This window comes from Prosopis cineraria, unplaced genomic scaffold (genome assembly GCF_029017545.1).
Source record: "Prosopis cineraria cultivar Desert tree isolate PC_DT_omini unplaced genomic scaffold, ASM2901754v1 PC13, whole genome shotgun sequence".
Taxonomy (NCBI): Eukaryota; Viridiplantae; Streptophyta; class Magnoliopsida; order Fabales; family Fabaceae; genus Prosopis; species Prosopis cineraria.
Genome location: NW_026555344.1, coordinates 35,433,158 through 35,449,818, shown reverse-complemented (window position 1 = coordinate 35,449,818; position 16,661 = coordinate 35,433,158). Strand labels below are relative to the sequence as shown.

Below are 16,661 nucleotides of genomic sequence, written 5' to 3'. Positions count from 1 at the left end.
AAAAAACACAAGTTACAAATTTTAAATACTAATTAAATAATTGAGTTATAAATTTTGGAAGATAAATTGTAAACATTGGAAACTATATTTATAAACAGGAAAAAAACTATATTATTAGAACTGAGATTAAAATATTTATTACTCAAATTTCTATTTATAATCATATTAGAAAGCAAACGATTTGCAATATAAATTGTCCAAAACAATTTGCCACGGAATTTCTGTCCCAACTATTATTCGTGACACAACAAGAGGATACCCCGTAAAACAAGAGACATGAAATAACAAAAGGATGAAATGAATGAGCCTCACATCTAATGTCAAAAAGTGTCACTCATTAAAGTTTTATCCTGACAAATTTTTTTATTAAACTTTAAATATTAATAAAAATTTAAATATTAACATATTCAATTTAATTTTTTTAAAATAATAAAGACTGACATAAAAATTAATTATTTAAAACTAATAATATTAAGATTAAAAAATCCAAAAGATATGATATAAAATTAAAGGATTAAATTAAAATTTTATATAAAATAAAAAATTAAAAGTATATTTTAATTTATATTGTACCATTCTTCTCACATAATTGGGACGAAAATTTTGTGACAGAAACTTTTGTCGTAGGTTTCCCGCAGATATTTTGAAATGGAATAATTAGTCCCAAATTTGTGCCAACGTCCAAAACCTTTGCTTTCAAATCTAAGTTCTATATCATTATTCTCAACACATTTTACCTCAAACAAATTCTCAATATATTTTTTTCAAAAAAAACATGCAGAATTTTTATTCTGTTATTGTACTTTTTGCCTAATGTAGTTATTTTTAAAAATATTATATTATTTTTTAAATTATTAATTTTTAAATTTTGTTATCTCGCACCCCTAATCCTAAGTCTTGGCTCTACTAGGAACAGTGAGGGAGTCTCCATTTCCTCCTTCCATTTCCCTAATCCTCAATATTCATTAATTTTATAATTAAAAAATTATTTAATAAGTATGAGGAGCACTCCAAATTTGTGAAACTCTCGAGAGTGTTGACTCTCCAAGTTTAATAATTTTACTTTCATAGCTTATAAAATTGTGTCAATTAACTCATAAATTTAAACTAGGTGCAACCTCAATTAAACTCATGAATTTACTTTTAAGTTTATCATTTTTACATTTCTAATTTACAAAAACATGTTAATTAATTTATAAACTCAAACTAGATGTAAGCTTGATTAAATTTGTAAAGTTTATCAACTATTTTTTTTTTGAGTTGAGCAAGCTAAGTATATACTATGAAAAATTTAATTTATAAAAGTTATACGACCTAGTTCAAAGGAAAAAAAATGTGAAATACAAAAACTAATATTAATAAAAGAAGAAATAAAAATATCAAAAATAAGTTTCCCTATTTTAAAATTTTTATGTTTTTTATATGATAATTTATAAATAAAAATGCATTTAATTTCAATAATTAATATTTTAATATATTTATTAATAAGTTATATTTTAATAATTATTTATTAATAAAAATAAACTCTTATGACTTTATGATTCAAATTTAAGTTATAAATTTATATTTTTGTCAATAAATTCATGAGTTTAACAATGTGTATATGGTGATGGGTTCACAATCACGTTCTTCCACATGCCTAAATTTGTACGGCAAGTGCCACTTCAAAGAAGTGCGCATTACTTTTCCAGATGCCTACAAGCTCAATTAAAAACAATTTACAAACTCCAACCTGAGCCTAATTAATTAATTATTATTTCTATCCTAAATTATAAAGCACTCCATCCATTTTAAATTATAAGATATTTTTAAAATAATTCTTCCGTCTCAAAATATAAAACATTTTAAGTAAATTAAGATTTTATTAAATGTATCGATTTCAATATTATCATTTCTCTCTCTATAATTAATTTATATCCATTCTCTTATCAATATATTAAATAATAGGTATTTTTAAAAATTTATATTTTTGTTTTGAAAAAATAAAGTTGTTAAGTGTATTTAATGAGGTTTATTAGTATGTAAGATTTTGTTTAGAAGTGTTTTATAATTTGAGATGGAGGAAGTATTTTTGAAGGAGTTTATCATTCCAAATATAATACATTTTGAGTAAATTAAGGTTTCATTAAATGCATCAATTTTAATATTACATTTCCTCTTTCTATAATCAATTCTCTTTCTCAATATATTAAATAATGAGTATTTTAAAAAATTTATATTTTTTTAAAAAGATAAAATTGTTAAGTGTATTTAATGAGGTTTATTGATATGTAAAATATTATTTAAAAATATTTTATAATTTAAAACGGAGGAAGCATGACCTGACTTAAAAAAAAAATAATTAATTATATAACGATCGCGAATTTTACGTTTTCGCGTTTGACAAGTAGGAAAGCGAGTGCTATGAATCAACTGCTAGCATTGAAATGTTGTCTGGTGATAAGAATTTTTTCTTGAATCTGTACATCTTTTCCTCAAACATTAATTAGTATAGTCCCCACGCATTCCTTTCAAATATCTAATCTATTAACTGCCATTAATATGATATTGCCTATGTCCCCTTCTGCCTGAGTCAAGTAAGTCAACATTTTGCTTAAATTTAGAATTTGATGAAATTCTATCCTCATTCCTAATTAACCTGCCCTAAATCTCTACTATATAACAAAGATAAACTATATCAATTGTAATATTGAGCTATCAATAAGAGTTTGAGTCTAGTTTATATAATATATGGAGAGATAACTATGTTTAATGAGAGAATTTTTTTATGATAAGATAAATTTTATTATTTATGATTTAATTTACTTATTTTTGTATTTTGGCTTTGGAGCATGATGAGACGGTGTCAATGCGGAATGGATGAACTAATACCTACCCGTCTTTACTTTTTTGCTAATAAAATACCTTCTATAGCCTAGAATATGAAAGACAAGAAATTCTTTATAGAATCAAAGAATAAACAGTAAATATGAAATCGACGCAAAACAGTAATGACATTATAGAAATGGATCGCTGGAATTAAGAATATGTGAATTTTATGCAAATTTATTTTTTAAGAAGAAAAAATTAGTTCATTTATCCTTATATTTTTATTGAGTTTTCAATTCAGTCTTTATATTTTGATGACTTGTAACTTGGTTTTTCTAGTTTATAAAAGTTAAATCATTTTAGATATTCTTGATTGAAACTCTCCCTCATAAAATCTCTTGCTCATTACTTAACACGTCCAATTCAGATATAACTTATAACCACATCAATGCCAAATGGATTAAAAAAGTCGTCACCAATTGCCAAGTCACCCTACTCAATTCACATCTGAACCCAAACCCAACCTATCTCAAACATGTCACCCTCTTTTAATCCTTCACATTTGAGGTTATATTCATGTGATATATCATGCTTATGTATTGCACTGATACTTTCATTGACACCCAGAAAAATGTTCATTCAAATCTTGGGTTCAAATCTTGGTACGATTTAGGGGAGATCTGGCAACTGGTGATGTGCTTTTTAATCCTATCTTTTGTTAACATGGTCCTAAGTTATACCTGATTAGATGAGTTAAAAAGGTCTAGATTTTGTAAACTAGAGGGACTGAGTTAAAAGCTCAATAAAAGTATAAGTATTAGTTAATTAATTTTTCCTTTTTTGACCAAAAAAAATGAGAAGACTTAATGTTTTATAGGAAAATAATAAAATATAAAATATTTTTAAAAAACTTCGTGAAAATTCATGAATATCATATTCAGTTTCAGCTTTAGAAAATTTGTTCTCAACCGACGGCAATCAAATTGATGAACCGCTCTGGTTAGCTAATAAAAGTCGTCACCGTGCAACTGAAGTCAATGATAATAATGGTAATATACTTAACGCTTAAAGGGGAAAAAAAAATTAAAATCTCCTGTTTAAGGAGGCACCATTTCAACATATGAATCTAAATAGAGCATTCAAACTCTTCAGGTTCACTTCTTAGATCAGCACAACCATGGCTTTTGCGTCCATGTCACTCCCATTTCATTCCAAATACCTTCAAACATTATTAACCCTTGCCATCATGTGTCTAAACTTGCTTTGTTTACAACGTGTCAAAGCTCCATCAGATGAGACCGATTATTTGGCCTTGTTAATTTTTCTAATGAACTTGTTAATTTTTCCATTTGTAGTTATCATGAAGTTCCGGAGGGGGGGAGCATTGTTACATGGGAATTTGTAGTAGTTAGGAATTGGCCTGTCAAGGGGGTTAGTTAATTGGAACTCTCTTGTTATAGAAATAGGGGTTATGGGGAAATGATAGGTTTGAAGAATGAATTGAGATCACCTTGTTTGTGTATATATATAATACATACGCATATATATCTTTGCCATGTACCGGAACGTTAGACTTAAAACCTCAGTCTTTCGGTCCTTCATGTACTCACTTATTGATTTCTTAACCATCACCAAAGAAACTACTCCCTCCCGGTCTCTATTATACAGCACTTTAAATTTTAGAAAGATTTTTTTTTTTTTTTAATATAAGGTATGCGGAGGGTCATTATTATCATTTTCTAATATTACCTCTATTATAAATTTATTTTCATGGCTTATCCTATGCTGAGTGCATCTCTTTTCCTATATTTTTCTAATAGGAGTAAAATGAGAATTTTTCATTTTTAGATATGTTTCATGAGTTAATTGTCAATTTTTAATTTTAGTAAAGTAGTTAAAAGTGCCTTGTAATAAAAATAGATTGAAGAAAGTATACCATTTCCTTCCCAGTTAAAAGATTGACAAGTATAATCATGTACAGGACTTAATGCCCAACTCTCCAGTGACAGATTGACAGTTCTTTCACAGTAAAATAGCTCATTAACATAATATCCTCTATATGGTTGTTAAATTTTATAAAAAATATGAATTGGATATTCCATATAGACAAATTAAAAAAAAACTTAACTATATATTATTTGTCAAATTAATAAAATGGTTACTGAAAATCTATAAATTAATTCACTTTAGGCTGCTAGTTGTGACGATGAACTTATTGCATAGTACTCGAGCTAGTTACTGTCATCAACCATTAGCATTAAAATACCGTACTACCACATGCATTCCTTTCAAATACCTAACCACAACATTAATTTGCTGTAGGTTGCCATAATGCCAAACCTACCACAAGTTATTGTCTCTTTCATTTTACACTTATGAGTATATTACTCCTCTAATCTTATTTATAGGGGTAGAGAGGAGATTATTTTTAATCCTATTTATAATGTACTTCACTATTTTTTGTCTTTATTAGGAAGTAAAGATGAAAACTTAATTAAATAAAATTTAATATCTTTTTTATTTTTGATAAAACATGCTAGAAATTATTTAAGAGTTTACCATTTGCACTGGCTCCATTTGTTGATGTTGGACATAAGAACTATATCAATTTGCCCACTTAATTTAATTATATAACCCGGTTGGATCTAGCGAAAAGGATAACAAATACTCCATGTGGTCATTATTTCAATAGGATAACTTTGATACAGTAGGATATAGGTTCTAAAGACTCAAATGAAGTCAACGCAAATGATAAAACATACTAGTACTCTCTCCGGTTCAAAATATAAACAATATCCCTTAGCTAACTTTGATTCAAAATAAATGAAATTTAATACATGTAAATTTTTTTTTTACCATTTTATCCTTTGTATTTATTAACTTAAATATTTGTGTAAAGTGTATCTCTCACTCATTATGAAATGCTTTAGTAATTTAAAATAAGGGTAAAAGAAAGAAAATAATATATAATATATATTTTTATGAAAATGAGGATTTTATTGGTATGTGAGTTTCTCTTAAAAGCTGCTTATATTTTGAACCAGAAGGAGTATACTAAGAACAAAGTTAAGCTCAGACAATTTTTTTAATACATTGTTGTGATATAATCGGGTACTATCAAAATAGATATTTGAATATTTTTTAGTTCAATTTAAATAGCCATTTCAATATGATTCTATTTAAAAAATTCCAACTCTCAACCTTACTTTAAGACAAAATAGAGTCCATTCCAATCTACCCAGTATAGTTGTATGGATATCTTTTTAAGGGTTTGGCTAGAAATTAATTTGTTAAGGTTCAATTTTTATTTTTGGTTGTTAGTTAAGGTTTAATTTTTAATAACAATATATATGTATTTTCACAAGATAATATTTAATATAAAACTTACTGATCTTTATTATCATAAATTTTTTTGAGAGGCCTTAAATGTCATTCTCCTTTATATTTTCTGTTAATTCAATAAAACAAAATTAAAGTCGGTCCGCGTCAAGATGAAGCCCTAGAGCTTATTATTGAAGTCGAACCTTTAAAATAAATATGGGACAAGCGGGCCCCCATAACCTCAACGCGTAGTGTTGGCTCTATGAATTTTGTCTTGTCAAATTATGGAAGAAATTAAGAATATATATTAAAAAAAAATCCCAACCAACCACATCGTCTCTCATTCAATACATTAAACAGACGGTGGTCTAAAAAATACCTTAAACAGACATGTTCCCCGTCATGTGCATACTATATCAGTAGGGCTACTTTCATAATTCATGGTGGGGATAGGATACATAAGTGTTAAATTAATGAAGTAAATTATCAAATTAATTAATCAAGGTCTAATGGGTATATTAAGATTCTTATCAATTAAAGTGTCAATCAATTCTTGATTAATAAATTATAAAAGATCTCACATTTATGTATTTATTTTTAATTATAATTATAACTATTACATATAATATTATAAATATATAACATTTCTTAATTATAAAATTAATGTGTATAATTCAAATTCCAACACAAATAAATAAGAATTACTATATGTTTATTTCCATTTATAATCCTTAAATTAACATATGCATTAAAATTAATAAATTTTAGAATATATAATTTCATACAATTTTGAGTACACATCTATTTACAATTATAATTAAATTTATAATTAAATATTATCAAATATTTTGAGTTGCCTTTGTCCTAAATTAATATGTAGATATTTTGGAACGAGATAATAAGTCTTAAGTTCCATTCCAAGATTCAATACAAAATTTTGGGCATCGAATAATTTGTCCCAAATTTCGACCCAAGTTTTTGGGGTCTATCATTTTTCCCAACTGCTGCCGTTACAAAAATTTGAGACAGAACGCATTTGAGACACTTTTTAATCCGTACAAAAATTTGTGGCGTATTGTCAATTTGCTAGTCATAAATTACGATGGTGTTTATAATCTTCATCTAGTTTTTTTATTATTTATATATACTTATTTAAAAAAAATAAAGAAAACATAATACTTTACTTTTAAAAAAATAATGAAGACAATACAAACTGAAAAACATGCTGACAGCAAACAAAAGCTCCTATTTAAGCAGAACCATTTCAATAAATCTGTGGAAGCACTCACGGTACTCTTCATCTTTCAGTTTTTCAGCACAACACCATGGCTTCTGCTTCCAGCTGGTCATGTCCATTTCTTTGTAAATACCTTCAACCTTTATCAATCCTTTTCATCTTCTATCTAAACTTGCTTTGCTTCCAACATATCAAAGCCACATCAAACGAGACTGATTATTTGGCCCTGCTCAAGTTTAAAGAATCAATATCTGATGATCCTGAAGAAATCATGAGCTCTTGGAATAGTTCAAGCCACTTTTGCATCTGGACTGGAATCACATGCAGCCCCAAAGATCAACGAGTCATAGAGTTGAATCTTGGAGGACATAATCTCCGTGGGACCATATCGCCTCATGTTGGCAATCTCTCCTTCTTGAGAAATCTCTACCTTCCAAAAAACAATTTTTATGGAGAAATCCCACCAGAGTTGGGGCGTTTGTACAGGCTGAAGTTACTCTCTCTAACAAACAACACATTGACAGGAGAGATTCCTTGGAACTTGACGAGTTGCACTGAACTGAGGCACTTGAACTTGTCATGGAATAGTCTTGGCGGAAAAATTCCACTACAGCTTGGCTCTCTGAAGAAGCTCGAAAGGTTGGTTATTAATGACAACAATTTAACAGGAAAAATCCCATTTTCTATATGGAATCTTTCTTCCCTCGTTGATCTTCGATTAACTTATAATCAGCTAGAAGGAAGGATACCTGAAGAGATTGGCCATTTGAAAAGCCTGAGATATTTCACTGCAGCTGCGAATAATTTGGTTGGTGCTCTTCCTTCCTCACTTTTTAACATGTCATCTCTCATAATATTATCACTCACAAAAAACCAGCTGAGTGGAACTTTGCTTCCCCACAACATGTTCTTAAACCTTCCTTATCTGCAACTTCTTGACTTAGGTCTCAATCAAATTTCCAGTCCAATACCAAATTCCATCACAAATGCATCTTCTCTTCAATTTTTTGATATTTGGACTAACTATTTTGTGGGGGCAGTTCCAAGTCTAGAAAACCTCAAAGACCTTCGATGGCTAAATTTAGCATATAATAATCTTGGTAGAAGTTTCGATGAGGACTTAAATTTCATAGCATCTTTGAAAAACTGCAGCAAACTGGAAATATTAAGTCTATCCTACAACAAATTTGGAGGCCATTTACCCAATAGCATGGGAAATTTGTCAACCCAACTTGTTAAACTATACCTTGGCGGTAATCATATATATGGTACCATTCCTGATACTTTAGGAAAGTACACAAATTTAATTGCCTTGGGTCTAGAAGCTAACAAATTTTCAGGCACCATTCCAACTTCTTTTGGCAATTTTCCAAGTTACAGTTGTTAGCAGTGTATTCAAACCAAATCTCGGGAGGGATACCGATCTCTTTAGGAAACCTTACCCAATTGGTTATCCTAAATATGTCACAGAATTTGCTTGAAGGAAAAATTCCTCCTATATTTGGAAACATGAATAATTTACAAAACCTTGACCTTTCAGAAAACAATTTCATTGGTGCTATACCTTTGGAGATTTTTAGTCTTTCCTCCTTGTCAATTTCTTTGAGCTTATCTCATAACTCATTGAATGGCTCTCTTCCTGTTGAGGTAGGAAAGCTAATAAACCTTGGAACTTTGGATATATCTGAAAATAAATTCTCTGGAGAGATTCCTTCAACCATAGGAGAGTGCTCCAATATGGAATACCTTAACTTACAAGGGAATTCCTTCAACGGCTCCATGCCTTCTTCACTAGCTTCTTTGAAAGGTCTTACTCATTTAGATATGTCGCGAAACAACTTGTCTGGGCCAATATTAACTACCTTACAGAACCTTCATTTTCTTCAATACTTGAATGTTTCCTTCAATATGTTGGATGGCGAGGTTCCAACAAAAGGAGTTTTCGACAATGCTAGTGTGATATCAATGATTGGAAATAGTAAGCTTTGCGGGGGCATCTCTGTGTTGCAATTACCAAAATGCCCTATCAAAGTGGCACCACAAAGAAGACACCGTAATTTGAAGCTTGTGATAATTATGGTTTGTATGGCTTTTTCTATCTTCTTGATATTTATGTTTGCTTTGTGTTGGCGGCGACAAAGAAGTATAAAATCATCTTCAACTTCACCAACAATTGAACAACTTTTCAAGGTGTCATATCAAGATCTACACTCTGCAACTGAAGGCTTCTCTACCAACAACTTGATAGGATCTGGGAGTTTTGGCTCGGTATATAAAGGAAGGTTAGAATCAGAAGAAAAAATTGTTGCCATAAAAGTATTAAACCTTCTAAAGAGGGGAGCCGACAAGAGTTTCATTTCTGAATGTAATTCATTAAAAAACACAAGGCATCGGAATTTGGTTAAAGTTCTAACATGTTGCTCGAGCACTGATTTCAAGGGACAAGAATTTAAAGCTCTTTTGTTTGAGTTCATGTCAAATGGAAGCTTGGAAAATTGGTTACATCCTAATCTTGAAAGTGTAGATCAATGTTCAATATTGGATCTTCATCAAAGATTCAATATTATACAAGATGTTGCCTCTGCATTGCATTATCTTCATTATGAGTGTGAGCAACCAATTGTTCATTGTGATATAAAGCCAAGCAATGTCCTTCTCGATGATGATATGGTGGCTCATGTGAGTGATTTTGGATTAGCAAGGCTTCTCTTGACTATCAATGGCACCTCTTTCATGCAAACTAGCACATCTGGAATAAAAGGGACTGTGGGCTATGCTCCTCCAGGTATGATTTATGATTATTTGAGATTTCAATAGTCTTCTAAATCTTTATAAATATAAATTTTTACTTTTTTTAGCTTTAGAATAATAATGAATATCTAAGGTTTGACCACCATGCAATATATTTCAGAGTACGGAATTGGTTCTGAGGTTTCAATACAAGGCGATGTATATTCTTTTGGTATTCTTGTTTTGGAAATGTTAAGTGGAAAACCACCCATAGAAGAAATGTTTGAAGATGGCTACGATCTCCATAGCTATGTGGAAGCTTCATTTCCAAAAAACATTTTGGAGATTATAGACTCTACTCTTATACCAAAACAACTTTACCAGACAGGAACTACAACAGGAGAACAAGTTGACATGCATGAGCTGGTTCTTTTGCATCCTAGTGATGAGAAGACTGTGTGTTCATTACTTGAGATTGGACTTGCTTGCTCAACCAAATCACCAAAAGAGAGACTGAACATGATAGATGTCACTCGGAAGTTGAATCAAATTAGTACTTTCCATTTTGGTAAAAGAAATGTACGATCATCACAAAACAAAGAATGGAGAATAGCATGCCAAGAACTTAGCTAGCTATCATGAAATTTGTTGTTGGAACATTCCAAATAAATATTACTTTTCTCCTTTTCGTTTTTCTCTTTTATCATGAAATAAACAGAATTCTAGAGGATATAGGCTCCTCTGAATCTATTTTTCCCTTGTTTGACTTGTAATTTTAGTTTGAGACCTCCAAAAGCAATATTTATAGCATTTCAATTGCTTGAAATTTTTATTGTGTTTTGTTCTTTTCATAGTATCATACGTTCCCTTCATAATTAATATCGAAGACTATTCTAAGTTGTTCATACATTATACTCAACATGTCAAACTTCTAATGCACATTACAGACAAAAAATATTTACTCCCCCTACCCCCCTTATATATATACATATATATTAGGCATTGATAACTACTTTATAGTTTTTAAAAATATAATAGATGAGGATCTAATACACTAATCTGTCATAGGAAAAACATCCATTTGAGAGCAAAAGTCATTGAGAGAAGTCAAGGATGACATATCATGGATAACAATATTTTCAAAGATGGGATTCAAAGGAATTGAAATCAACCTTCTTCCCTTGGTAACATCAACATTACGTTTCTTGATCTTTAATGGACGACCAATCAGATATGTTCCCATCTTCTTCATCTCCTCTATCAATTTGAAAGATCACCATTGCTCACATGTGTCACACTCCGATATTAAGAATATAACTGGCATAAAATATGAGATAAACTCACATTTCATAAGCCTTAGCTAACCAAAATTAAGCAAAAATAGTGATAAATAATTTAGACTAACCAATAAGTCTTTAATATATGTTTATATTTGATTATAAATTTTTTTGAAGTCTTAAACATTCTATAGAAATTTTAATAGAGTTTCTCTTGTAAATAGAACTTCTTGAAATTTTTATAGTAACAAAACCTGTCAACCAATCCAAAAAGGAGCTTAACTCCACACTCGTAAATTTTACAATAACAAAATAAGACTACAATCTAACTATAATATACGTAGAATACTAAATTACAATGGCATAATGCAATATATACACACACACTCACACACACACATAAAAAAATAACCAAAGCATGCTTCCACTATCCCAAAAAGAAATAGAACCTCTCAATAATCAGCAAAAGGTACAGGGTCAGTTACAATATGTGAGACCAAAGAAATTTTTTGATGAGTAGCATTCTAATCAAAATTATAAATAAAAACATGTAAAGATATATCAACCAAGAAATTGAAACCTTATGAATTTATCAAAAATTGCATTTCTCATAAATTATATAAAAATAAATTCAAATAATGATGCAACTAAGAAAAATGCTTTTAAAGAACTAACATAAAAATGATACATTTTAAATCTAATTTAGGAGGGCTTTATTAGAATGAATAATAAGAGTAGCTCGAGACCACAAGAACAAGCACAAGCATGAAATTCATGAAACAACTGCAAGCATTAGGCCTATGGAAAAAACAAACATGAATACAATACTTACGAAAAACCATCCCTCTGTTACAGGTGCGTTGGCCCTTGCATAAGGCTAGTACCTCCTAAGAACCCTATTAGCTAAGTGTACTATGATGCGCCAAGAGCTAACAATACTATCGTTAGTATCTAGCATTCTAAATTCAATTCCCCTAATCATAAAAAAGCATGCATGGGCAAAAATATAAAATTTGAAACCATTTCTTTTAAAATAAAATATTCAAACTATTAACTTTTCTTCCCATTTTTTCCATGCACAAATTACCATGTCAACAATTCTCAAATCAATTATATAATTGAATAACAAGATTGTTTAAAAGAAATTATCAATCGTCGCATATTCGATTCAAAAGTTCCTTTACTAAGAATTCATCTAAAATAAAATAAAAAAATAAAAAAAATTAAATTTTAAACTAGTTATGGTCAAAATAGGATAACAAATGCAAGTTGCATAATTTATAAAGAAATAAAAGTAAATATTTTAATAGAAGACCTTATAAAAATCTTTAGAAAATATTTAATTGGAACGCTACTTTAGTGATTAGCTGAAGGGTTTGTAAAATTTCTGTAGTCCAATTCTTTTAAGTTTTCACTTACTTCAATGGTGCCCCCATATAACCTAGTACATAACCAGCAATCCTTATATCACTTATTATTTCCCTTTAGGTGTCACAAGACTCCAATTAGTAGTCTAACCTTACTATTTGTATATATATGTATATATACTTCCTGAGTAGCATTCACACTTCCTTCAGGCTTTAATATGAAAATTAAAACAATCTTATCTCCACCAAATTCCATGTTCAAATAACTTTAAAACATTATACAATCCAAATTATAAGCAACTTCATATTTCCAAGATAACAACAATTTAATTTTTCAAACAATATTAAAGATAATACTATAATCAATTACATTACAAGTACACTTAAGTTAATTAAACTGTTTGACCAATCTCAATTTATCCATATACTTTTTTGTAGCCTATCCTCAATCATCAATTATGATAGGCCATACTAACTCTTCTTCTTATTTTTTTTTAACTTAATAGAGTACTATAATAATAATCCTATTAATCCTTTCTCCTATTTTGGCATCTTAAGATTTCAACTAATAGTTCAAGCCAATACTTACACATATTCCTCCAAGATATAAAATGGAAATTTAACAACAATCTTTCAAGCATTTTTTAAAACAACTTGAGGGCATTTATCAAAGTTCAATTAACAATAAGCATCCAACAAATTTAACTCATTCCCAACATTAATTCTATCATCAACATTCAGCTTAACATCAACATTAAATAATATATATCAAAATAGGAGAAAGGAATGCATAGGATGCCTTTATGGCATGTTGTTAAATCTAAAGGAAGTATGAGAATGGTTGGCATGAGTTACTATAACTTATGATTGAGAATAGGTTACAAGGAGATGTGAGGATGAATCGAGAGTTGTCAAATATTTAACTAATTCAAATATACTTGAAACATAATTAGTTAGAATATTATCTTTAATATTATTTGGATTGAATTTAAACGCCACTAAGTGCTTAGAAAATTACTTAATAAATGATTTTAGAATTATAATTTATCTGTTAACAAATTAAAAGCATTACTAGACTTAAAGAGAAAAGTTAAGAGAAGTAAGTTTTAGAATTTTTGGAAAACCCTCATGTGAATGAGTAGCATTTCAAATAAAATTATAGTAATGTATTTATAAAAATTTCTTTATTTAAATTATAATGTTGTTCCCTTATAAATTGTATTACTGTTCTCTTCAATTCAATTTTTATAATAATTGTTTGATTAATGATTATGGCTTGATTTCACCAATAATTTATGTTATTGTAGCTTAATTATTTAATACCATGTTTGATATGAAAATGAATTTGTGTAATGGGAATTAATAGTTGAACATTATGGTTGAAGATGGAAACTTTGAAATTTCTTTCTTGCTCTACGCACGCTTGGTTTTTATTAGAGAAACCGAGATCAAAACACTGGTTGTTAATGATAATTTCATTAAACCTTGGACGTGCTTTGATACACCTAACTAGCTGGGTGTTTGTAAGAAGTGATAGCCCTGCATGAAAGCTAACACATGTGGATAAGAAGGATGGTAATTTATGAATATTGTACTCATGCTTGTTTTTATGGGCCTCATGCTTGAGCTTGTTTCGTAGCTCCTGTCATGTTTGTTTCTTGACTTTTAACCATGTTTGATCGGTTACTTACCCTCATGAACTGTATCCATACTTGATTGGTTATTTACTCTCATGGACTCTATATCTACGTTTGTTATTCGTTTTGATAAAGCTTTCCTAATTTTAACTAAAATTCATCATCTTTAGATTAGTTCTCCAAAAGAATTCTGTCTAATTATACTATTATTGAAAATTTTTATATTTTATGAGCATTACAAATGTTGATACATTTATGTGGTACTAATAACATTGTTTAATTTCACAATTATATTATTGGGAAAACTCCTTATTTATCATTAGTAAGTATATGTTTCATTATTTCATTATATCAATTTGAACTAAATTTATTAGTTAATATCTTCATATTTTTAAAATTATAATTTTAATTGGAACACTACTCATCAAAAATTTCTTTGGTCTTAAATATTGTAGTTAATCCTGCGCCTCCTGCTAAACATTGAGGGGTTCTATTGCTTTTTGAATAGTGAAAGCACATGTTAGTTATTTTGATATAAAAATACTGTATTAAGAAATTGAAATTTAGTGCTCCACATTTACTATAGTTAGGTTTTGGTATTATTTTGTTGGCATGTAATTTGCTGGAGTGATGCCAGTTTCCTTACTGGATTGATTGATAATTTTGTTATTGTAAAAATTTCAGGAGGTTCAAGTTACATAGGACACTCTGTCAAACTCTATTATTGTATATAATTTAGATATCGATAATTTAGCTTAATCTTTAGCTAATTGAGGCTCATGAAATGTGAGTTCATATCACATTTCATGTCGGTCATACTTTAATATGAGGGTGTGACACCTTTAGAGTTTTTTTAATGTAAATTAATTTATCTAAGATAAAAGTAAAAAAATTAAAAGGTAATATATATATATATATATATTAGTTATTACCTTTCACTACTACAGAAATGATATTTAATAGTATGCATTTCGTAGCAATAAAAAATAAAACGCTATCAATCTCAAATTTAAAGAAGAAAGGTGACGTTTGTTTCATCAAATACCACAACTTTCAAATTATATTTTTATTTTATAATTATAATAAATTCACAGAGGTGACATTTTTGAAATGAAATACCACAGAATTATATTGATCAACTACTAGGTGGCATTTCAGTATTTAAACACAACCTCTCTACATCGTTATAAATAATTATTTGCTTTGTAATATTATATAATTATTTTATTATAAATAGACAATAAGTATAAATAATCTGTATGTACACTTTTTTAATAATTCAAAATAATATAGGTAGCGTTTCTTTTATATGAAAACGCCACATCTGTAATTTATGAAGAAAGTTAATAACTAATTTAAAGAGGTGGTGTTTCTACAAACTTCAAACGTCATTAATCTTAAAAAATTGCTAAATAAAATATGTAATAATTATTACTATTAATCTACATATATTCTTAAATAATACAAATTCAGGTATTGATCATTTTATTGCATAATAATAAATTAATTTTATTGCGTTGTAATTTTTTATTTATATTTAATAGGTAAATAATATTTTATTTATCATTATTGAGATAGGTGGCATTTGGTTGAAAATCAAACGCCACCTCTCTCCTTAAACTATTATAAAAATTTTTACTATTAATATTTTTATAATATACTTAGATTATTTATTACATAACATTACAAATTAATTTCAATATTTTATATATCTGAGTAGAGAGGTGGCATTTGTAAGCCTTATAAACGCCACCTCTATAATTTATTAACAAATTATTTTTTTGTTTATTGTTATTAAATAATATAAATTTTTTTTTAATGTTTAGGAGAGAGGTGGCGTTTATACTATAGACAAACTCCACCTCTCTACATCATTTAATAAAAAAATAATATAATAAATATTAATAAATAAATATTAATTTAATATTTAATTATTATTTTTCTTAATATTTAGTATCTGTTTGGTTATAATTATTAAGTGATATAGCTAATTATTAATAACAATAAATTTATTTTTATAAGTACATTTTTTAGTACTTTAATTGTATACATATATCTATTTTTAAATAAATATTTACTAATTGATAATAAATATGTTAGTTAATTTTTTTTTAATTTTGAGAGGTGGCGTTTGTTATTCAAACAAAAGTCACCTCTCTACATTATTTATTAAAAAAATAATATACCAAATATTAATAAATAATTTTTAATTAAATATTTAATTATTATTTTTCCATTATTTTGTATATGTTTGATTATAATTATTAATATCAATAAATATAAT

General features: G+C 28.3%; 1 pseudogene; it reads left to right on the top strand.

Moving 5' to 3' along the window:
* Positions 1-7,423: 7,423 nt before the first annotated feature.
* LOC129290693 (probable LRR receptor-like serine/threonine-protein kinase At3g47570) lies at positions 7,424-10,887 on the top strand (annotated as a pseudogene).
* Positions 10,888-16,661: the final 5,774 nt, after the last annotated feature.